The 16,260-nt window shown below is 37.5% G+C and overlaps 1 pseudogene; it reads right to left on the bottom strand.

Moving 5' to 3' along the window:
* Positions 1-4,369: 4,369 nt before the first annotated feature.
* The window catches only part of LOC109092172, a 1,055,107-nt pseudogene continuing 1,043,216 nt past the window's right edge, over positions 4,370-16,260 (bottom strand).

Genomic DNA, 16,260 nt, shown 5'->3' on the forward strand with positions numbered 1-16,260 from the left:
TTTTCCAATCTTCTATTGTTCAATTTTGGTGAGCCTGTGTGAATTATAGCCTCCATTTCCTGTTCTTAGCTGACAGGAATGGCACCCGGTGTGGTCTTCTGCTGCTGTAGCCAGTCTGCTTCAGGGCTCGACGTGTTGTGCGTTCAGAGATGGTATTCTTCATACCTTGGTTGTAACGAGTGGTTATTTGAGTTACTGTTGCCTTTCTAACAGCTCTAAACAGTCTTCCCATTCTCCTCTGACCTCTGACATCAGCAAGGCATTTTCGTCCATACAACTGCCACTCACTGGATATTTTCTCTTTTTCAGACCATTCTTTGTAAACTCTAGAGATGCTTGTGTGCAAAAATCCCAGTAGATCAGCAGTTTTTGAAATACTCAGACCAGCCCGTCCGGCACCAACAACCATTCCATGTTCAAAGTCACTTAAATCCCCTTTCTTCCCCATTCTGGTGCTCGGTTTGAACTTCATCAAGTCATCTTCACCACATCTAGATGCCAAAATGCATTGAGTTGCTGCCATGTGATTGGCTGATTAGCAGTTTGTACTACAAAGCAATTGAACAGGTGTGTGTGTGTGTGTGTGTGTGTGTGTGTGTGTGTGTGAGTGTGTATCAACTGAAAGTGAAAAGTGAAAGTGACGTGATGTGTGGCCAAGGGTGGCCCATACCTGAAAGCTCTTTGATGAGCTCTTTCTAAGGCCAAAAGGACACAAGTGAACTCATAATAATTTTGGAGTTATTCATTAGAAACCAAAAGACTTGAAAAACACTGAAAATGCTAAATCAATTGGTGCCAAAAGAACGTAACGCACTTACACCACTTTGGCATAGAGCAATGTATTGTGGGTAAAGCCTGTGGATAACACATGAGTCAAAATGACTGACACAACAAGTAAACCTGGTGGGTCAACCATGAGAAAACAGCTGTTTTTAACTACTGAAGATTTATTATCAAGTTTATTTAGACCAAAGAGCTGGATGATGATGATGGAGAAAATTAAAATATCCAGATTATTATTATTATTGTGAATGATAATTAGTTATGCAATTTATTACTTCAGTATCATTCAGTTAATGGTATTTGCTATAATTTTTTTTTATTACAAACCTTAGTAAAATAGTAATATACTGTACTGAATATTTTTTTCATACTAGTTAAAATCTATTAACATTTTATTTGCTTTATTTATTGTCCATTTACTGCCATATCATTCCATACTTATATATAACAAATATAATTTAACTTTATTTACAGTGTTACTTGTGCACAATGCAGTAATGTTGAGTAATGCTAGTCCATCAATCAGCATGTGCTTCAAAGTTTGATCAATAACATTTTGCTGTTCAAGCAGGAATAAGCTGGTTGTCCAAATAGTCCCTTGAGGGATAAGACACTCCTTCATTTCCCTAAATTAATGAAATATAAACTGTTATACTTATAACCATGTATACACACACTAAAGCCCCTATTTTACAAATAATAATGCAGTCAGGAGATGCTGTGATGGAATGAGTGGTTTCCACATTTTTTAACATTTAAAATGCATGAAAATAAATATTTTCTATCACTTTGTTTATCATTCTTGAAATGACCTGTACACTAAATAATCTAACCCTCATCCTTACATAAACAACAGCAGTCTATTTATTTAGTGGTCCAAGTTGAAGTCAGTATGTACTGTATATTGACGACAATATGGGACAAATATAATGTAATTTAGTGGCGGCAGTTGCTGCACGATGCCGGTTCATGTACAGTCAGACAAAACGACGTGCACGGTTATCAATGGTGCGAGTGCGCGTACAGTCGTGGGAAACATATGTTCGGTAGTTAAAGACGCAACACAACGCGATGCGGTGCGTCTGTGGAGTGCACGTCACTGGAATCAATGTGCTCAGTAATTAAAGAGGCAGGTAAAGTTGGTGAAATATCACTTACACACTTGTGGTTCTCACACCTTGGAACGGTTAATATTTTTACATCTGCCTGTTTCACATTGACACGACAAGTTAATTTTAACACCTCTCTCTTTAGAGAGCAGTAGGATGGATCCGGCTGTAACAGCTTCTAGAACAACATGTAAGGCCGTGTCACATGAGGAAATAACTAAAAGATAAATAAAACATGTAGGCCAGACACTGACTATTTATCAATAATGGAAAAGCAGCATGTTAAAATACACAAAATAAAGAAGGATCAATTCCCATTTAAATTTATTTCTGCAAATAATAACTGATCTAATGCATTGAAATATAGACTGTAAATCAAATCAATGAGACCTCTCAAGATCTCAGCAGAGGATGATTAACCAACTCCAAAAAACAACTTTTTTAGTTTTTATTTATTTACAGTGTATGAACTTTGCTATTGAAAACTACTGGACTATAAGAACTAAATTAGTCAAGTTGAAATGTCTTAATATTTTAAACAGATGACTCAAAAATGTAAGTTAAATGAACACTTATCAATAACACTTATAAGTACTGAAAGTTTATCTCAGTATTTCTGCATCTCCTGTCAGTCTATTGATAACTCTGCTGTGACACACCAGCATAACAAAAGAAAAAAAAAAGCACTCTTGAACACAGTTCAGTTTCCTGAGGGCCCATTAGATGGAAAATTTTTATGATATGTATGTGCTTTTTTAAACGTTGTTACGTTCTTGTAGTATTATTCCAAGTGACCTGAGCTTGCATTTGCTAACAGTGCAGCTACTGACGACGTCATTAAATTTCTGGTTGTTTTAGTCGTAATGACCACCATGAGAGCATCGCTACGGACAATAGTTCTCAGTTCAGCTCAGTGTTTTCACAGAGTTTATGAAGGCATGAGATATAAAGCACATCTGAAAGGATCAGAGCCGTCACTGAGCAGCTTCAGGTGAACTGAATAACTACTACAGGTGTGTTTCCATATGAACTGATATATGAGAGAAAGATGTGACCCGAGCTCAACATCCAGCCTTTGCACGGCAGGGACAGTGATGTGATCTGATGCTGTCTGTGAAGAAACAAGACAAAATGAGACCGCGACAAGTCCTGTCTCTGCTGCGGTACAGAGAGGGAGGAAAGGCTTCCTCGTGCAAAAGATCATCCTTGATTCTCTGTTCCTGTAACTGTAGAGACGAGAGTGAGACTCCACACACTGCTGCTCAGTGACGGGAAAACATTGCTGCTCACCTCCAGAAATAGTTTTGGTGTTACCATATAAGCACAATATTACCATGGTGAGAAATATAAGCATTTTCAACACAAACAGCAACCAAGCAGATCTATTATTTTTCTTACAAAGAGAGTCAGTGAATGAGAACAATTCATTCACTTTAAAGATTCGTTCATAAACAGAAGAGCATAAATATCTGATTCTTCACTCAGGGCCAGTTTGACTAGAAGTCTTTAGAAATGAAGTGTCTATAAAGATGTTTCACATGTTGTGGAATAATGATCTGATCATGGCTTTGATCAACATTTGGTGTCATGTGATGCGGTGGATGTTTTATGGAGTGACTGATGAATATTTCAGTGTTTATTTGAGTCCATTTACACATTTTAGTCAAGCCACTTCACATATCCTAAAGTCTTTGCCAAAAGCAAAACAAAACAGCAACTGAACATTTCCTCCATTACTGCCCAGAAAAAAAGAGAGTTCCTTGTCGTCACAATATATGGGGTAAGTTGTCACAAGAGCAAGCTGACATTAGAAGCAAAACATCCAGATACACTGAGACTTTTTAGTATTTGACTACACACACAGTATTCATTCACAGTATCTGAATGAACATAAAAAAATAACAAAAAAACAATCATCTTAATGGGCCTTTTTTGATTTATCTGGACACATTATCATCAGAAACTCACACAAATGAAGATCCAAACTCACACAGACACTAATGAAGACAAAACACAACCACATCCAGTGAGGAGAGACGCAAACCCAAGAGAACAAGAACTGATGAAAATATAAATAATCTCAATTCAAAACATCTTAATCGACATTGTTTTGATTTTCTTTTGATTTCTGGATGTTGTGGTGTTTCGACGGGAGAATGTAAATGTGACACAATCAAACATCATTTCAATCATCCTCATCTCATAATGCAGTCAATAAACATCAGCTTTCTGACTGGAACAGAACTCGTTTGAACCCATGACTCTTTATTGTCACGTGTGGAAAAAAGAAATAACTGATATTTAATTTTGTGACAAAGAATATAATTTAAACAGACACTGATGTAATTCTCAGACTACTGTCTATAAGAAACAGTCTTTAAATACTGAAAGCAAGAGTAGTTTCTTCTGCATTTGGTTGAAAATTTTGTAAACTTTTTTTTTGCATTTTGGTTGAAAATTTGGGAAACTCAGTTCAAGAAATATCTGACATACGTTTCATATAATTCTTCCAAATGTTTCGTGAATCTCAGCAGTCGTGGAAACGTCACATCTGCTGCTGATACGAGGAGCTCATGCAGTGATCTGTATCATGAATCTGGATTTGTGCAGCTCTTGTTCTTGTTCACAGAGGCGTAAAGTTCACCCAGCGGCTCATTTTCTGTTCCTCTGATGGCAGCGTAAGTCACTGAATCATCTTGATCCTGAAAGAACAGCACAGAGTTTCTCCGTCAGTGTTTGAACCACAGCCACATGTTGATAAAGCTTCATTTATCTGAGATTCAGATTCAGAACTACATCTCAGCAGCGTATAGACGAGAGAAGCTGAACAGCAGTCATTGATGAAGAACAAGAGAATGAGCTGCTGTCTACTCACTTTGAGTGATTTTACTGGATTTTTACTGGAACAAGAGACTTCAGAGTAAATCACTTCAACTGTCTCCTAAACATTTAACACAGAACAGACATGTCTGTCACTGTAATATTTCAAATAATATGACATTATAGAACAGAACTGAATGTCTAATGGTTTCTTTGACTCACGTTGTCTCTCGCAGCAGCAGGAGTGGACATGTTGATCGTCTCATACGTCACTTTATCTTAATTCTCATCTTTGACCTTCAGACAAAAAACAGGTTAAAACTGATGAATCACACTTTATTGCGCTTTAAAGACAGAAATCAGATCTAAATCACTGTTATTACTGAACTCACCACCGATTCATCAGTCTCTCTTTTATTACCTGAAAAAACAACGTGCCTCAAATTATTATTTATAATAAAAGACACATACAAACACAGAACGTTCACAAAGCTAATGATGTTGAGGCAAGAAGCAATGAATTGAATGAAACAATGTTTGTTTGACTTGATAACTCTTTGAGATTGACATTACAGGAATAAAGTTGTGTTTGAGAATCTCAGAGTCACATAATCCACATGTTTCTGTGATACACACAATCTGATCATGATGTGCTTGTTTGCTGATCATTACAGTGAGATCTGAACGGTTTTTAATTGTTATAAAGGAGTAAATCTGAAACTCACCAGCTCTTTTTCTGCAGATCAGCCAGAGAACAGCAGCCAGGAAAACAGCGGACGCAGCAGCAGCAGAAATCACTATCACTGAAGAAGAGACAGTCATAGTCAGGGACGGGACGGCCCACTGATCACCATCATACTCACAGTGAAAGACAAAAACCATCGAGACGATGGAGGAGGAATGGGATTCAACCACTGTGACCTCTGACTTTTGATTTATGTCCTGTGACTGATTTATTGTCTATTGCTCTTCTTCATGCAGCTGAAATTCAGAGCTTTATGCTTTAGATCTGAATGATGTTCTGCTGGAATCATCTTCACTTAATAACATGGGATGCAATCTATATTTATGTGCCCCCCCTCCCCATTTAATAAGACACTGCCATATTTCATTAATGTTTTATGGGATGCAGTACCGAGTGTAGAAGTTATTGGTGTGTTTGTAGTTGAGTTTGTGCTGTTGACTGGAGTCACTGCTGTCACTGGTTTAGCTGGAGCTGTAAAAGATTAATGTTAGTTCAGATGAATCATACAGTAGAATATGACAATCATATTTTAATCAGTTAATACACAAGATAACTCTAGCATAATGCACTGCACAGATGATGACAATGTACCATTAGTTTTGTGTGTTGTTGTAGTCGAGGGATCCTGAGAGTTTGGGACTGCTGTCTTTGTTTTATCTGGAGCTGTAAAAGATGAATGTTAGTTCAGATGAATCACACTGTAGAACAGAGATCTCCAAAGTGTCCCGAAATCTTTTTCTATACTGTATTTTCCAGTTGCCTTTTTTTAAATGATCTGAAATGACTTTCCAAAGACACTTGTATAATGCACAAAATGGCAAAATAAACTGTAGACACTTAAAGTACACGCTAAAATAAACATTTTTAGTTGTCATTATTTATTCTTTCTTGTTTTTGTAAAAAACGTTGACATTACTACATATAATTAGTTGTTTGAAGTATTTAGACAAAATATTGAATGCAGTGATTGTAGAGATAGCTTAATGTGTTGAGTTTTTGTAAGGGGAGGAGCCCCGTTCGAACACGTTTGAGCAGCGAGCACGCGATATTTGAAGATTCCGTTCTTATTCAGAACTGTTTTTTGAAAAGAACCGGAACCGTGAGCAATTTTGAAGGTTAGGTTCTGAAAACGGTTCTGGTGCGACACGTGACCAAGCGCTGTGAGCAGCCTTCCGCCGGTGTTTCCCGTAAAGGATGTCATAAACCAAATAACAGAAACACCGTCCTGCCTCTTTAATTACTAAGCACATTGTTTCCAATGACGCACACTCCACAGACGCACCGCGTCGCGTCTTTAACTACCGAACACGTTTCCCACGACTGTATGCGCACTCGCGCCATTGATAACCGTGCACTAGTTTTGTCTGACTGTACATGCACCAGCAGCGCGCAACTTGGAGCACTAAATAAATAGACTGCTATTGTTATGTAAACTATGAGGGTTAGATTATTTAGTGTACAGGTGGAAAAATGTGGAAACCACTCACTGAATCACAGCATCTCCTGACTGCATTATTATTTGTAAAATAGGGGTTTTTATGGACGGTGTGTATACATGGTTATAAGTATAACAGTTTATATTTCATTAATTTAGGGAAATGAAGGAGTGTCTTAGCCCTTAAGGGACTATTTGGACAACCAGCTTATTCCTGCTTGAACAGCAAAATGTTATTGATCAACATACATAAACTTTGCTGATTGATGGACTAGCATTACTCAACATTACTTACTAGCTTCCAGCAAAACTACATTCAATGAAGGTAAAATAATGAAAAACATAAAGGTTCATTTAAATGGAACCGGAACTTCAAAATGTGTATACTGTAATATATGTTGAATTTTGACATTGCCAACCTTTAAATTAAGTTGATAGTAAGTAATAAACAGTATTGAGCATCGAGTTTTGTGCATTTTTCCTTACCACTATGTTATTAATAGTTGTTTAATTATTTTAATGGAATTGGAATTGGAACTAGAAAATTTCTAACGATTCCCAACCCTACTCAGGACTGTCTGCTGGGGCTGTGTATTCAAGGTAATAACTTCTGTAAATATTGTTCAGTTTTCTTGCACAGACTGATTGTTTTGCTTCATATTACTTCAATGTATCGTCAGGAGACACTGGTAATAATGTTTTGACTGTTTGTTTGTTTGTTTTTTACTCCAAGTGATGGTAGCCATTCACTTGCATTAAATGAATCACCGAGGACCAGAGTTAAAGCTCATAATATTTTAAGGTTCTACTGAAGAACCCAGGGCTGCCTTCAACGAAGTTAGGAAGCACCTGCGAGGCGTTGAGGGGGTCCGCTACGGTCTTTTTTACCCGGCCCGGCTGCGGATCACCTATGGAGGTGTGGAAAAGGACTTTGTTTCAGCAGACGATGCTAAAGCTTATGTCGAGAAGATGAACAGTGGGTAATATTTACAAGTGGCATCTTACAGTCATATCATGCCTTCAGTTTACATTCGAATATTGTTTACATCCTGGGTTTATATATTTAACGTTAGGTTAGGCTTGTTTATTTCTTAATTTGAGATTTCTTCATCTCTCTTTATAATTTCTTTGGTGACTTTAAATCGAGGTGTAATAACGTTCTACTTTAGCTCAATGTTATGTTTATAATATAAGTTTAGTTAAGATGAGCCAAGTGTTTATATTTCCTCTTTACAATTTAAATTAGGCCTAGTTAGCAAACGCACCTGAGATCTTATTACTGTTAGATCGACCCGTTATGGGGTATATCAGTATTAGCTGAACCTTAATGCCAATTTGATTCTGTGGGAGTGTCTCTTAGGTTTACCTTAAGTGATTCTCCGAGTTGTCACTGTTGTGGCGACAGTTTTTCCCGGTTTTGCACTGCTGTCTCCCTTATGGAGACTTTGTTTTGGTTTATGTGGGTACATGGGGTTATGTATGTGTATGGGTGGGAATTTGGGGAGGTCACTCACCCTGGCTTTTTGGTTTTCTTACTTTTTCTTCTTTACTTACTTTTTCTTAAATTTGTTCTGCTAATGTTAATTTGAATCCTAATACGGGCAAGCCAATTCGTTTTCTCACTTGGAATATACGAGGTATGAGCAATCCTGTTTAAAAGATCCAGGGTTTTTTACCCATCTGAAGCGGCTTAGCGCTGACATTGTGTTTTTGCATGAAACCCATCTTAGACTTAAAGACCATCATAGGCTCCGGTCTTCCTGGATAGGTCAGATCTACCATTCCAATTTTAACTCCAAAGCCAGAGGAGTTGCTATTTTAATTGGGTAAAAAAGTTAAATTTCTAGTGAGGTTAATGCAGATAAAAATGGCAGATATCTCATAGTGGCAGGCACATTAATGCAGACCAAGGTGTTGCCTGTTAATGTTTATGCCCCTAATTTTGATGATGTTGATTTTGCCAATAGACTACTTAGCAGCATACCTCATTTAAACACCCATTTGTTGATTTTTGGAGGTGATCTGAATTGTGTGTTTGACCCAGTGTTAGACAGATCTAGTCCCTGCCCAATATCCCAATCTTCTATGTCCAGATCCTTCGCTGATTTCATGACTCAGAGTGGTTTGGTGGATCCTTGGAGGCATCGTAATCCCTCAGCTAAAAAGTTTTTCTTCTTTCTCCCAGGTACATCAGTCTTACTCAATAATTTGATTACTTTTTTATAGATAACAGTATTAATCGTTGTGTTGTTTCCACTGTTTATTCAGGCATTCTAATATCCGATCATGCTCCATTGTTTCTTGATATTCAATTATCCATACATAAATGTACTGCACCACTTTGGAGACTAAATTCTTTATTATTGGCAGATAAAACATTTTGTGATTTTATTTCCAATTCTATTGATGAGTTTTCTTTCTTTTAATCAGAATGAGGATACATCATATTCACTGCTTTGGGAGTCCTTGAAAGCATTTCTCAGGGGACAGATTATCTCGTATTCCTCCTACTCCAATAAAAAACATAAAACAAGGCTGTCTGAACTTTTAGTAGCTATCGGTAACCTTGATCAAGAATGTGCATCTGACCCCTCCCCAGAGCTGTTTAAGAAGCGTCTTGATCTCCAGACAGAGTTCGATCTAATTTCATCTAAAAGCGCAGAGCGAATGTTATTAGTAACTCGTGGTACTTTTTATGAACACGGTGATAAAGCTAATCGATTATTGGCACACCAGTTAAAACGGCAATCCACCTCGCGTCTCATACCCCAAATTAAGAATTCTTCTGGTATACTTGTCACAGATCCTAAGGAAATTGGTGCATCGTTTAAGTTATTCTATTCTACTCTGTACAAATCAGAATTTCCGACAAACACCATTAAGATGAATCAGTTTCTGGATAACCTTGAAAATCCTACTATTGATTGTGATTGTGTGAAGGAATTGGATGCTCCTCTTTCCTTGGAAGAATTACTGCTTTCTATCAAAGCAATGCAGTCAAATAAAGCCCCTGGTCCTGATGGATTTACAGTAGAGTTTTTTAAGAAATTTAGTGATAAATTGGCCCCCTTTACTTTTGCAGATGTATAATGAATCTTTGGAAAACGGTTTACTACCTCCCACACTTACTCAAGCATCAATATCTCTTCTCTTAAAGCCTGACAAGGACCCTAACCTCTGTGGCTCTTATAGACCTCTTTCCTTACTAAATGTTGATGTAAAGGTATTGGCTAAGACTATTGCTCTTCGTTTGGAAAAGGTTTTGCCTAGTATTATTTCTGAAGAACAGAATGGCTTTATTAAAGGACGCTATTTATTTTATAATATTCGTACTCTATTAAACTCTATTAATTTATTCGGCCCAAACAACAGATTTACCTGAGCTTGTAATATCATTAGATGCTGAGAAGGCTTTTGACAGGGTAGAGTGGGGATATTTATTCGCCGTAGTAAAAAAAATTGGCCTTGGAGATAAATTTATAAATTGGGTGAGATTATTATATACATCACCACAAGCTTGTGTTCAAACAAATGACATCCGCTCTGAATATTTTCCATTAGAACGAGGGACGCGTCAGGGTTTTCCCCTGTCACCATCTTTGTTTGCCTTGGCTATTGAACCGCTCTCCATTATGTTACGATCCTCTACCTGTTTTAAAGGTGTTTTTTCGCAATGACATTGAACATCGTTTATCTTTATATGCGGACGATTTATTGTTATATGTATCCGACCCAGTATCCTGTCTTCCTACCATTTTGTCCACTCTTAAAGCGTTTAGTTCTTTCTCTGGATATAAAATAAATTTACAAAAGAGCAAATGTTACCCTATTAATACAGCGGTTTATTACTTCAACAAACTGACTTGCCCTTTAATATCAGTCACTCTGGCTTCAAATACCTCGGTATTAATCTGACTCGGACATTTTCCGGTCTTCTGTCTGCTAACTTTTCCCCGCTTTTGGCCAAAATTAAATCTGATCTCCAGAGATGGAATAATCTACCTCTTTCACTTATTGGGAAGATCAATGTTATTAAAATGAATGTTTTACCTAAATTTCTTTTTTTGTTTCAATCAATTCCTTTATTTTTACCTAAATATTTCTTTGACTCCTTAGACAAAATGATAAGTTCCTTTATATGATGCGCGAAGCCTCCACGGGTCCGCAGGTCATTACTTCAGCAATGTAAGTTTGGTGGTGGTCTTGCTCTGCCGAATTTCCAATTTTACTACTGGGCTATTCATATTCATAAAATACGATGCTGGAATGATTTTCCTTATTTACCTTGGTGCAAATTGGAAGCCCTTTCTTGCGGTCCGAAATCCTCTATATCTGCCCTCATATATTCCTCTCTTCCAACCAAAATTTCACTGTATGTTAAATGTTTTTTGGTGCTTAACACTTTAAAAGTTTGGTATCAATTCAGGAAACCATTTCAAATTTGTAACATCATCTCCAGTTGGTCCCATGTGTAAGAATCATTTGTTCCCTCCCTCATCTCTTGATTCTACTTTTTTAATGTGGCATAGCAAAGGTATACGTTTGTTTTGCTGATTTGTATTCCAGTGGTATCTTTGGAAGTTTTACCAATGTGTCATCATTGTATGGATTACCTGTGAACCATTTCTTTAGGTACCTTCAAGTTCGGCACTTTGTTTCAAAAAGTTTTTCTAATTTTCCCTTCTTACCTCCTCAACAACCATGGGATAGATTGCTTGACTTTAAGCCACAACAAAAAGGGATTGTCTCAGAAATTTACAATTGTATTCTGGATCTTTGTAACTACTCAAACTCAAAAACAAAGACAGCTTGGGAGGAGGAACTGGGACAACAATTCAGTGAGGACTGGTGGCAAGGGGTCATTGATAGACTGAGTACTGTATCATCTTGTGCACGTCTTGCACTGATTCATTTCAAGGTTGTACACAGGGTCCATTTCTCCAAAGCAAGATTATCTACAATTTTCCCTGGAGTAGAGGATAAATGTGAACGATGTCTTAACCCATGTTGTCATTTGAGCCACATGTTTTTTCTTTGTCCACGGTTACACAATTTTTGGTCTGGTTTCTTCAACATAATTTCAATTATAATAGGAATAAACCTTCAACCTTGTCCCTTAATTGCTATTTTTGGGACCCCAGACAAATCAGATCAATTTAATTGGGCACAGAAAGAAATTCTCAAATTCACATCTTTATTGGCCAGACGTCGAATTCTCTTACAGTGGAAATCTCCAAATCCTCCTTCAGTTTCACAGTGGCTTACTGATGCTATGCAGTTCTTAAAACTTGAGAAAATCAAGTACGCAATGAAAGGAAACACTGACAAGTTTTTTTTTTTTATATCTGGCAGCCTTTTCTATCATATTTTGCAGACTTGCAAGTCTTACCAGACTAAATCCTGTTATACTTTATATCTGAATATGATTTTAAGTAAGCCGGGGTGAGGTGAGGTGGGGTGGGGTGGTTTGGTTATGTCTTTTTCTTTTCTTGTTTTCTGTTATTTTGTTTAAAATCTAAATTGTAAAAGTTGTCAATTCTATGTAACTCGATTCAGTTTTCAATAAAAATATGTTGCAAAAAAAAAAGAAACCCTTCCCTGATTCTTTAAAGGGGCCATGACATGTTATTTATTTTTTTAAATATACAAGGAAAGCCATCATTGACAGATAAAGCATGATGAAAGGTTTGCACTGCAGCTGCTGTTAGATCTTAGTTGACGCACATCCTGCTTACTTTACGACTTAAAATATTAAAGAAACAGGATGCTGAACACATTTACAATTTATCATTGATTCAGTTTTTTATATAGAGGTCTATGTTTTTTTTGGATGAATATTTTGGTGGAGATCTGCAACTCCTGAAAAACATGTAAAATAAATTTGGTAACACTTTCTATGAAGCCCATATTTATAATACATTATAAGGGTGTTATGTGCACCTGTGTGACATTTACCTTAAATATAAAATAAATTTGGTAAGGCAGAGTTCTTATTACGCGAGAATCATGTGACGTCTTCATTCCTGATAAAAGGCTCCGAGACGACAATGGCGTTCTCTCTCTGTTACTCTGCTTCCCTTTGTTCTCACAAGCGTCGCCTCTTGGAGGCTGTGTTGTTTGGTTTATGTTATGCTCAGGTTTAACTTGTAAATTTGTGTTTTGATGAGTGGTATATTTCTTATTTATCAGTAGCGGGTAGTGTATTTATTTATCAGTTCACGTTTTGTTTATTTAGTAAGAACTGAGCGAGGGAAGCAGGGGTCCGGAAGACTCACCTGTTTTTATTTTCATTTCAGGAGTCAGTAAGAACTTTATTCGGAGAACAGGTGTAGTTAGGAGACTGTTTTCTTAGCTTCCCTACCTGTGAGCTGATTATTTTTTCATTTGTTATCATCCATTAGATTGTGTTCAGAAATATTCTTTGTGAATTGTTGTCCACTATTTTCTGAATGTTTGATTTGAATTCCATAAATTAATTAAATAAAGGCATCTTGAAATTCACATCAGGGGTTTTGCTTCTTTTAATATGTTCGGTGGTGTGCTTTTATTTAATTGTTTAAATTAATGAGCCTTAAAATGATTATGGGCCGTAACAAAGGGTATTCTTAAGGCAGTAAACCTTATAATATGTTATTTCATGAATAAACATAATTTATAACACATTATAATACTTATGTATTTGTGGTTATAACTTTTAAGAGTATGATTATTATATAACACCATCTACCTTTACATGTATAATGGACTATATCATATCTAGACATATGTGACAGGTTTATTTAAGATCTGCACAGTTTCTTACGACATCTTGTGAGTGGTTAGGTGTTGAGTGTTATTTGTGTTTTCTGTGAGGCTAATGTTGATTTTTTATGTGAGCTAGTTAATAGTAATGAACTAGTGTTCATTGTGTTATAAATCATCATACTCTTAAAAGCTATAACCACAAATAAGAAAATATTATAACACATTAAAACTGTTCTTATAAATATTCATGAGATGATATAACATATTATATATTTTTTATAATGCATTATGCACTCATTATAATGCCTTTAGAATGCCTTGTCTAGTACAAATACATTGCTTTGTTTCATAATTAGTGTATACATTTTTCTTTATTTACCCTGTACAGTGAAATGTTGCAGAATTGAAATTTGGTGGGGTGCATTGTAACATGACCATATGACAGCTTAAAAAATATTATCTGATCTCATGAAAAAAAATATACAAGACAAACTAAAATATTTTTGTCAATAAAATGAAATTAACTTTTTTTAAATAAAATAATGGTGTTTTTTAAGAATTAAGGATCTGATTTTAGAGTTTGACGATGAACAAACTACATCCATGCTTGTGACGGCCCACATAAACCAGCAAAAATGCTTTACATTTCTTGAAATAATACACTTCTGAGCATTAAACATTGACTGTCAGTCTTTATTCACCTGTTCCTCGTGGTTTCTCATTAAAACACATTAAAGTAAACAGTGTAAATTACATTGTTAATGTCACAGAATATCAGACTGTAACGCAGTGTTACAACGAGCCGCATCTGTGCAACTGTGATTTAAAACTGATTACTGTCTTCTGCTAGTTATCAAAGCATTAAAAACTAAACTGATAAATAACAGATTGGAGATTAAAATAATAGAAGATTTACCTCATTTTAAATAAATACTAAAAACTGAGATGGAAAATGTACTTTTACTATGGTAAAATAAATGTTCAGCGATATCTTCAAAAGATTTTTGAGTTTTGGCGCAGTTTTTCTCTGTATAACTGTAGTGTTGATATGGCAACTAGTAAATACAGTAAATTTTGTTCTGCTAGCATGTGTGGAAATATTCAAACCACGTGTGTGTTACAACTAACCCCTTGTTACTCTGTGCCCCGCGCTCCCCTACAAACCCTATATAATAAATAATAGTTCAACAATCAAACTTCACAACTTCACACTGAAAGAGAGGAGAGAGCACTCTCAGTTTGGCTTTAAATACGTTTTTGTACTGACTTGGCATTTAAAGTAAATGTTGTTTGTAATGAATGGCAATATATATGTTACAGACACACCAGGTTCCACCTCCATTCATTCACAGGGAGCGCCCTCACCTGAGTACTGAGCACTTCCACCTGACCCTCATCAACAGTCAATCACCTCTGCACTACAAAGACCACACACACGCACTCAGTCAGCATCCGGTCTCGTTTGCAACAAGGTCTTACCTTTATGCTAACTCTAAGGACTAACTCTATCTCTAATTACCTCTCTCCAGAAGTTCCCAGCCATCTCCGTGCGTGTGTGTAGTACACCTCCCTACCTTGACGTGTCTACTCCTCTACTACGGATCCATTCATCACTGCCAGTCTCCATATCACTTTTCCCAGCACTACCCGCTCCTTTGCTTGTGCCTGAATAAAACTGTCTTTCTGTTATTCTCAGCCTCCTGGGTATTTCGTAACAGACCAACACCAATCGGCACAAGCATGAGCCTCACGGATCCCTTCCAAGACCTGGTTGACGCATTACGTCGGACACTCACCACTCTACCCACATCCCCGACACCAGCAAGCACTTCCGCCAACAACGCCAGCACTTCCTCACCTGCCGTGCACGCCAGTCCCATGGACCGGCCGGTCCCCTACTCTGGTTCGGTGGAGGATTGCAGCGGTTTTCTTCTTCAATGCTCGTTGGTCCTGGAGATGCAACCGCACTTGTACCCAACCGAGAGATCCAAGGTAGCATTCGTGATTTCTCAACTGCAAGGTAAAGCACTTCTGTGGGCAGATTCAATTTGGACCCAGTTATCCAGTCTTATTCCAGCTTCATCGAACATTTCAGAGAAGTTTTTTGGCAGACCAGCTTGGGACTCGTCTATTGGTGAGAAGCTGTATAACCTTAAACAGGGAAAAATGTCTATCAATGAATATGCTCTTCAGTTCAGGACTCTAGCGGCCACCAGTGGATGGAATGAACAGGCCTTGCTGACTACCTACCGTCAGGGATTGGAACCTCGAGTGCGGTTGCATCTCGCTGCATACGAGGATACCATCGGGCTTGAACGGTTCATTCAACTCTCCATCCGCTTCGCCACCCGTATGCAGTCATGCCTAGAAGAGCAGCAGGGCCAGGGGTATCCCAACTCGCCACTCTGCCGACCAGAGGCCGTCAGCTCCCCAGAACCAGCCAACGAACCCATGCTAGTCGACTCCTATCGACTCACGGCGGCTGAAAGACAAAGACGGCTTGCCCAGAATCTATGCCTCTACTGTGCATCCCCGGGGCATATCATCTCTGTATGACCTGTCCGTCCTCCTCGTCCCATGGTGAGTGCCATTCTCCCTTCGAAGTATCAAATGAAACCACTCAC

This window comes from Cyprinus carpio, unplaced genomic scaffold, assembly GCF_018340385.1.
Source record: "Cyprinus carpio isolate SPL01 unplaced genomic scaffold, ASM1834038v1 S000006675, whole genome shotgun sequence".
Taxonomy (NCBI): domain Eukaryota; kingdom Metazoa; phylum Chordata; class Actinopteri; order Cypriniformes; family Cyprinidae; genus Cyprinus; species Cyprinus carpio.